An 8,371-nucleotide genomic window follows, 5' to 3' on the forward strand; every position below is an offset into this window, starting at 1 on the left:
TACCGCCATTCAACTTTCTAAGGTTGCTAGGCCTCATGGCATCCTGCATTTTTCTGATGCCAGAGGCCAGATTGAGGATGAGATCCCTTCAATGGGCCCTCAGGACTCAATGGTCCCAATTTTCGGGGGCATACGTCAGATCTTCTGCAAGTCTCGACCAAAGTGGCTCAAGATCTCCTATGGTGGGCTTGCAAGGAGAATATCCTCAAGGGAGAGCCTTTTTGGCAACCATGGCCGGAGATAACGGTAGTGACGGACGCCTCACTCATGGGGTGGGGAGCCCACACCAACGATCTGACAATCAGCGGTCGTTGGTCTCCATCAGAGTCCAAACTACACATCAACCTTTTGGAGCTGAGGGCAATCGGACTAGTGCTGAAGGCTTTTCTGCCCTCTGTACAGGGTAAGAATGTCCTGATAATGACGGACAACACAGTGGCCATGTACTACCTCAACAAAAGAGGAGGAGTAGGATCACTGCCACTATGCAGAGAGGCAATGCAGCTCTGGTTCTGGGCAATGCAAGAGGGAATCTCTCTATCGGCAGTTCACCTAGCCGGAGAGCTGAACATGGCAGCGGATGCTATGAGCAGCCAGAGAACAGTCTCCAATGAATGGGAACTAGCTCAGGAAGTCCTTCAAGAGATCTTCGCCCTTTGGGAAACCCCTCAAGTGGATCTGTTCGCGACTGGTGCCAACCGGAAGTGCGAACCGTACTGCTCAAGAGAATTTCCCACAAGAGGAGCTCTAGAGGACGCGTTCGTAGTGGACTGGGTATTTCCACTCCTTTACACGTTTCCTCCTGTCCCCGTGATTCCTCAAGTAATCAGGAGATGGAGAAAGTTCAGGAAAGCCATGATACTAATTGCCCCGTATTGGGCCAGGAGGACGTGGTACCCGGACCTTCTGGACATGTCCATCTGCCCTCCAATACGTCTTCCGCTAAGAGAGGATCTTCTCTCGCAAGAGGAAGGTTGAGTTCTCCATCCAGAGGTCAAAACACTCAGCCTTCACGCATGGTTTCTGAGAGGCTAAGATATAAGGATTGGGACCTCCCGGATGACGTAATGGAGATTTTGCTTTCGGCCAGAAGGCCAGCAACAAAATCCCTGTATCAGTGTCGTTGGAACAAGTTCAGTAACTGGTGCAGAGATAACCTCCTCACACCATTTTCCATAGGGACAAGGTTATTCTAAAAGTCAAACCATCTTTCTTGCCTAAAATAGTATCTGATTTTCATCTGTCACAAAAAATTGTCTTACCTTCCTTGTATCCTCTGCCTCACGCTGTAAGGAAGAGGAAAGATTACATAGACTGGACCCAAAAAGGGCTTTCAGTTTCTACATTTCCAGATTGGCAAATCTTCGACAATGTGACCAACTATTTGTTGGGTATACTGCACACAAATTGGGCCTTGCAGTGTCTAAACAAACTCTATCCAGATGGATAATTCTAGCAATCTCTGAATGCTATAAAATTGCTGGGAAAGAGCCTCCAGATGGATTAAGGGCTCAATCAACCAGAGGCATGGCAACTTCTACGGCTCTTCAGAGGGGTGTCCCAGTGCAGGATATTTGTGCTGCGGCCACCTGGTCGTCAATGCACACCTTTGTAAAGCATTACTGTTTAGACTCTACTTTATATCAAGGAGGACTATTTGCAAAAGTTGTCCTTCATTCAGTCCACAATTAAAATTTCTAGTACTCCCACCTCCAAAATTACAACTGCTATGGGAGACTGTCATAAGACAAGAAATACGTGGGAGGACACAATCCATTCGAAGAACAAGTTACTTACCAACTGTAACGTTCTTTCGATTGGATGTTCCTCCCACGTATTCCTCATTGACCCTTCCAACCTACCCCTCTGTATAGTTTACGCCAGTTGCACTCTAACTTCCTTAAGAGCATGAGGACTTAAAACCTGATCAGCTGATGCGACCATGAACACCTTAAAAACAGAACTGAGGTAACGGGTGCTGCTCGAGCCCTTTATACAGCGGATGACGTCGACGCCCGGCGGCGGCTCTCGGGGGACTTTCGACTCCGCGGCCTCAAACACAGCGCCCTCTGGTGAAAAAAAAATTCCAAAGCAGCAGAGCTGGGATACGAATATCATAAGATGAGGAATACATGGGAGAAACATCCAATCGAAAGAACGTTACAATTGGTAAGTAACTTGTTCCTCTGAAACTCAAGTTCCAACAGACCAGGGTCAGCCTTTACCCTTGGGCGCTCCTAACCTAAAATATAAATGATTGTGTGGTCCCAGGGTCTGGTGGCAGATTACTATTGTAAGGGTGTCAAGGAAGTATCCTGACACAAGGGTGGCATTTTGGTTGGCAAAGACTTTCATTTATTAAGAAAAGAAACCCTCACTATCTCTATCTTCTAAGAGGGGTTGCCTCCAACTATTACTAAAGGATCTGTTATAATGTACGTTGAAATAAAAGTCCACCATCTCGTGTCATAACCTACGTATATCCCTTACACTATAACTAAAGAATACGTCAAGAAAAAGTTCCTTCTCCAGGAGAATTACACCCTTCTCCTGGTAGTTGTGTGGTATTCCCAGAAATGTTCTTTGGCAAAAATGATGCCTGGGATAATGACTCCCTTCTCCTGCCTTATGGTTCCAACAAATCTTTGCAACAGTCAACTTTTGGAACCAGGAGAATGACTCCCTTCTCCTAGTATTACTTCACACACTCCAATATAGTTCACACCAAAGTCAGGGGGAATGACTCCATTCCCCTGGAGTCGTCTATTGATCAAAAATACTTTCAGTTTCTTTAACTTTCAGAACCAGGAGAATGACTCCCATCTCCTGGTATTGGCAAAGTCCCATGTCCTTCTTGGGGCTTCAGTAGACTTTTCCCTGCCACTGAGACAAGGATGCCTTCCTCGGATACTTAATATACTTATGTTGGGGTCCCAGACCCTTCTCTAGTGGTCAGTGGGCTTGTTGCTGCCACTGCGATGAGGAAGTTCTCCTCTGATGCTCGGTTCACTTGGGTTAGGGACCCCGACCCTTCTCTGGTGGTCAGTGGGTGTCAGGAGTCTGGCCGGAGAGCACACGGTTAAATCTATATCTCACAGTAAGCAATGTAGATTAGGGGAGATTCCTGAGGTAATGCTAGTATATAAAAGAAATAGGGTGCATACCAAGCCATCTGAATTTAGACAGGTATTCACATGAACTGCAGGGGCAGCAGCTGGCTGTAAGAAAGCAAAGACAAGACAATATACTGGGCAACACGGATTGATCAGAATAAAGGATGTACTGGAATATGATAAGTGGTCTCCGAACATTAGGGAAGATTAGGGAAGGCCCCTGGGATCGGTACCAGCAGATTACTCTAAACTGTCATACAGCAGCGTCATGAGTTAGGCATGCCGAAGAGACTGTTCTACTCAGTGTGAGGGTAAAACTGGAGGCCGTATACTGAGGCAGGTAAGACTCCAGCGGACTCAACAAAGGCAACAGAAGTCTTTCCCTTATCTGATCTGAACAGAGACCAACCCAGGGGTCACACTGCAAACAGATACAGAGCAGAGGCACAACCGTGGACCAAGATGTAATGCAGGTGTAAAGCAGCATTTAAATAAATAACCAGTACTGTACTCTTGCAGGGATGTTAGTTCCACTAGACTGGCCAACCCGGGTGGGACTGGTACAATCGGGGCCAGAACACGCCCGGGAGGACGACTGGCACACAGAGGAGCAAGACGAGAAAGGGGTCGCATAAGTGGCTGGCCCACACACCCAATTCAAGACCAGGAATGCTTCTAGCCAGTTCAGGAGACGCCAGACATCATTGTGATGATGTGCAAGCACACGAGTGCAAGCCTGCACATAATCACGAATGACGGCTGTATGCCTCGCAATACTGGCTAGCAGGGGTTCCACTCTGCCTCGAATTCGGTCTCGGTGGAAACTTCCAACACCTGCGGCTAGGACCGGCCTGAGGCAGTTCCATGTGTTAATGTCCCCGCAAAACTATTGCCATACAAATATATCGCCATATTTTTGCAGTGATATTAAGGCATGGAACCTGCTGGGGACACTCCCGCAGCCCCCTTATTATTTTAAAAGGAGCGAGGGACAGCCCCGCAACCCCTATTCCCAAAAAACCCGAATATTATCCCCACTAACAATATCGCCTATGGCCGTTCCCAACTACCATATATACAGCGATATTTTTGTCGGGGATAATATTACCTGATACTCCTGAGGCATGCCGGCAGGTGCATACTGGGGCAGGCGTTGGCCCAGGGACAGGATTTGGCACAGGCCCCTCCACGGTGACCTGCACTGCCTCATGCCCCTGAGTCAGGACTGCACCAGTCACAGCCACCTCAGCACCCCCGCCGGGTCCCATGGACTGGGCTAATACGGCCGCCTCCTCCTCCTCCCCCGCCAACCTGGATGCCTCCCCAGCATCTTCCGCAATGGATTACCCCTGTGTGTGCTCATCTCTTCCCCCCTCCCACTTCCGAGGAGTCCAAATCTCCTTCCCCTCCTTGGACTTCCCCTCAGCAGCTGTGGCCGATGTTCGAGACGCGGCACCAGTCTCCTCTCTCCCCGAAGATGTTGTGTGCAGGGGGCGTGACTGGGCCTTGCGTGTCTGCCCGGTGGAGGCACCCCTGCTGCCTTGCTCCACAGCACTTTCTCCACCCTCTTCTTCCAACGGAACTGCAGATAAGGAGACATAGAACACAAACATCAGGGTTCTGCACCAATATTTGTTTGGTACAAAAAATATGCCCATGAAGTACATTGCTAAAGGGTACAACCATCATCACCCTCCACAACACACAGGTACATGCAATGTACATACATACACATACATGTTGGTCCTTCACACGAGACAATCCCATCCGGGGACATGGCACTGTCACAACCTATATATTGCGCATGCTACCCACACACATGCATCATGGGCTCATACACATGTCATGCACACGCATCACCTGACAGTCCTCAAGCAGTGCACTGAGCAATCACATCAGAGTCCCTCAACAGCAATCATGCAACATGACTAGGTCCCACATTGATATGCACATGTTACATCCATCCAGGAGTGATAGCCAGTTACACAGTCACATCTTAGATGCATACACATGAACACCATGCATGCACATGAGGTTGCCAACACCACATAATCTGTCACACTACTCACACAGGCATGTCTCAGACACTTGTAACAAACCACGTGCACGTAGTGAAATGCTGCAGTACAACACTCAATGCAAATGTAAGTCCATTGAAATCACACATGGTTCACTGAACACATGTAGAGCACTGTCTGGGACCTACACACAGACATCCATACAAGAGGCATACTTGCTGTAAGCCCAAGGTGCACACTCCCACCATACATTAACATGCGCATGCACTGTGGACCTAAGAAACACATGGATACTCACCTGATGACTCCAGTCGAAGCTGCAAATCGCTGACCTGGGTGTGCAGCGCCGGGTGGAATTTCTCCAGGACCCGCATGTCTGTGGTGGTCAACTGGCCCCTTCGCCCTCCCTGTTTGGCACCAGCCTGAAGGAAGTGCAGGGCCTTGCTGCGGGTCCTGGATTTGAGGTCCTCCCAGCGCTTGTGCATGTGGTGGTAGTCACGGGATGCTACCCCGTCCACGTTGATGGCATCCACGATCCGGCCCCAGATCAGCTTCCGTCCTTCCTTGCCGACTTGCTTTGGGGCGTTGAAGAGGGCATCATAATGCCACAGGACATGCTCCACTCGGATGTCAACTTCCCAAGCGATGAAGTTGACAGCCCTCTGCCTCACTGCCATGGGGTTGCTGCTGACCTCTGAAGATTTTGGTTGAGACATGGCAACCTCCCAAGGCAGGTGTGGGTGGGCAAGGTGGTCCTGGGCTGTGGAGCGGTGGTGATGTTCTGGCATGTTGGGAGTCTTCTGAATCAGCAGAGGTGGTCACAGAGCCAAGGACAGGAGCACTGGCAATGGCTGGACAGCATGCACTCAAAATCAGGGCAGGTGGGCAGCAGGCACACACAGTGGGAAGGCAGCAGGATATGGCTCGTAGGAGGCAGCTCAGGGCAGTAGGAGGCAGGTAAAAAGGTTCGCAGGCAGGAGCGTGGGTCTTCCGTGTCTCACACGTGGGCAGCCGGAAACAGAGTGACGGTTACTACGCACGTTCGAAATCAGCGCGTAGATGTGAAATCAGAGGAAAGGGCCTCAACGTGTAAGTTACGTGACACGCGCTGGGCGTTGGGCATTGGCATTCACATTAGGATAAAGTAGTGCATAGGAGAACATTAAACCACACGTGTGAATTGGAGCAGATGGACGTGTGGACTTCAGAGATTTTTGGGATGCCACGTAATTTGTTCACTATTATGACAGTGCAAGCTTCGTATTTTGGTGGGGGATTTGCCTCCGCGCACACGCGCTTGTCCTTTTATTTTTTCTGAGGCTAACGGTGAGTCGCATATGCATTATTCATACTCTGGGTGCCCCTGTGTATCGCATACCCACAGTAACATCACAGTGGCTTTCGTGGGCTCCGCATATGCATTTTTTGTTGTGTTGGTGGGTGCCAAAGCGTATCGCGTAATGTGTTTTCTTTTCACGGGAGCGACCGAGGGGTCGTGTCCATGCATCTTTGATATTTGGGGTGCCTGTGCGTTACGCGCCCGTTCAGTTTTTTCACCAGGGGTAATATTGAGCCTTGCTGGACCACACTAGTACGTTTTACATCATGTACCCTTCCCCCTCACTCCTATTGCCCAGGACAATTGCTTGTTGTGCCTCCCATTGTACAAATCCATCTGTACCATAGTTGGGAAGGCCCAAAGAGGGAAATGTGGCAGTGGTGGCTGAGGTGGCCAGGGTCAGGGACGTGCAGAGCGAGCTGTGCACCCTCCCCAACAGGGTAAAGGAGCTGCAGGTGATGCTGCTGTCCCCTGCACCCAGGGTCAGGGAGTTGCAGATGATGCTGCTCTCCCCACCACCCATGGTCAGGGAGGTCCAGGAGCAGCTCATGTCCCCAAACGCCAGGGTCAGGGAGATACAGCAGTATCTGTTGTCATCCCCCCCAGGTACACGGAGAGGCAGGGGCAGCTGATGTCCATGTGTCCAAGGGGAAGGGACGTAATGTTAAAGGCCCTGGACCCAGTTCCCATGTTGAGGGACCTGCAGGGCCAGTAACTGACCCAACATCAGTGGATGATGGTATGGCCCAGGCCACTAATGGTCCAGCCCCTAATGCCCTGAGTGGTCCCAGCAACACAGGGTCTGCACCACCTTCCAAGAGACAGAAGCGTGCAGAACTGGGAAAGGCTCAATTCCAAAGCACGGCAAAGGAGACCACTACCAACCACGTCGAAGAAGAGGAGTTGCAATGATGAAGAACACCAGATCCTCGTGGACTACGTGCACAACCACCACCGAGACATGTGCACGCTGCTCAGCATATGGTGCACTGGCAGCGAGTCACGGATGGCATCAACGCCTTGGGGAATGAGAGCCGCACCGCTTGTGAGGTCATGAAGCGGTGGAATGACCTCCACCATCGAACCAAATCGAAGCTGGGTGCCAACCTCGCTTGTGCTCTGGTGACTGGAGGTGGGTCACCACAGGAGCAGGAGCTCACACCACATGAAGAGGCCATGAGTGAGTTGATTCATGTGGATCAGCTGCAAGGCGTGGGAGGGCTGCCAGATTTCGAGGAAACGTCAGGTGAGTGATGAAGCGTGTGTATCCTGAATATGTGTATGTAGATAAAATAAATGTGTCTGACTGTGTAGCACTTCTGCCTGCATTTGTATGACTGCCACATGTCAATGTGTACTGACACGTGCTTAGTGTACTGCAGAGTGCATACAACCCGTGTGCTGCACATCGGTTGAACATGGCTTAGGGACAGTAGTCATCCACAACCGTCAGATACTTAAAGACATTACCGGCATGCCAACACAATGTGGCATCTGGCTATGTACATCAGTGATGTTGGTGACTCAGCTATGCCAGTCAAGTGCTTGTGTCTGAAGCACGTGCTATACATCATGCACTGCATGTAGTAGAAATTCCATCCACACATGTCCATAGGTGGTTTCATGCTACCCATAAATTCCATGAACACTGTCAGCCGGCAGGACATTGTGCCATGAGTGACATAGCATTTTACTACACCATGCAAATCCCTGCCGCAGCTATGGCACTGACACCCTTGTAAGATATTTGTCTGAAGTCATCCATGTTGACCTGCCACACTCAACAACCCCCCATGGGTGCATGGCCCTGTCCCTATTTTGTGTCACTGCCCCCCTTTCCTATCTCCCAGCACATGTCATCACTCTCACCACATCACACACCTGGCACACCACACTCGGAG

Source organism: Ambystoma mexicanum, chromosome 11 (genome assembly GCF_040938575.1).
Source record: "Ambystoma mexicanum isolate Mex_15411 chromosome 11, UKY_AmexF1_1, whole genome shotgun sequence".
NCBI classification, from domain to species: domain Eukaryota; kingdom Metazoa; phylum Chordata; class Amphibia; order Caudata; family Ambystomatidae; genus Ambystoma; species Ambystoma mexicanum.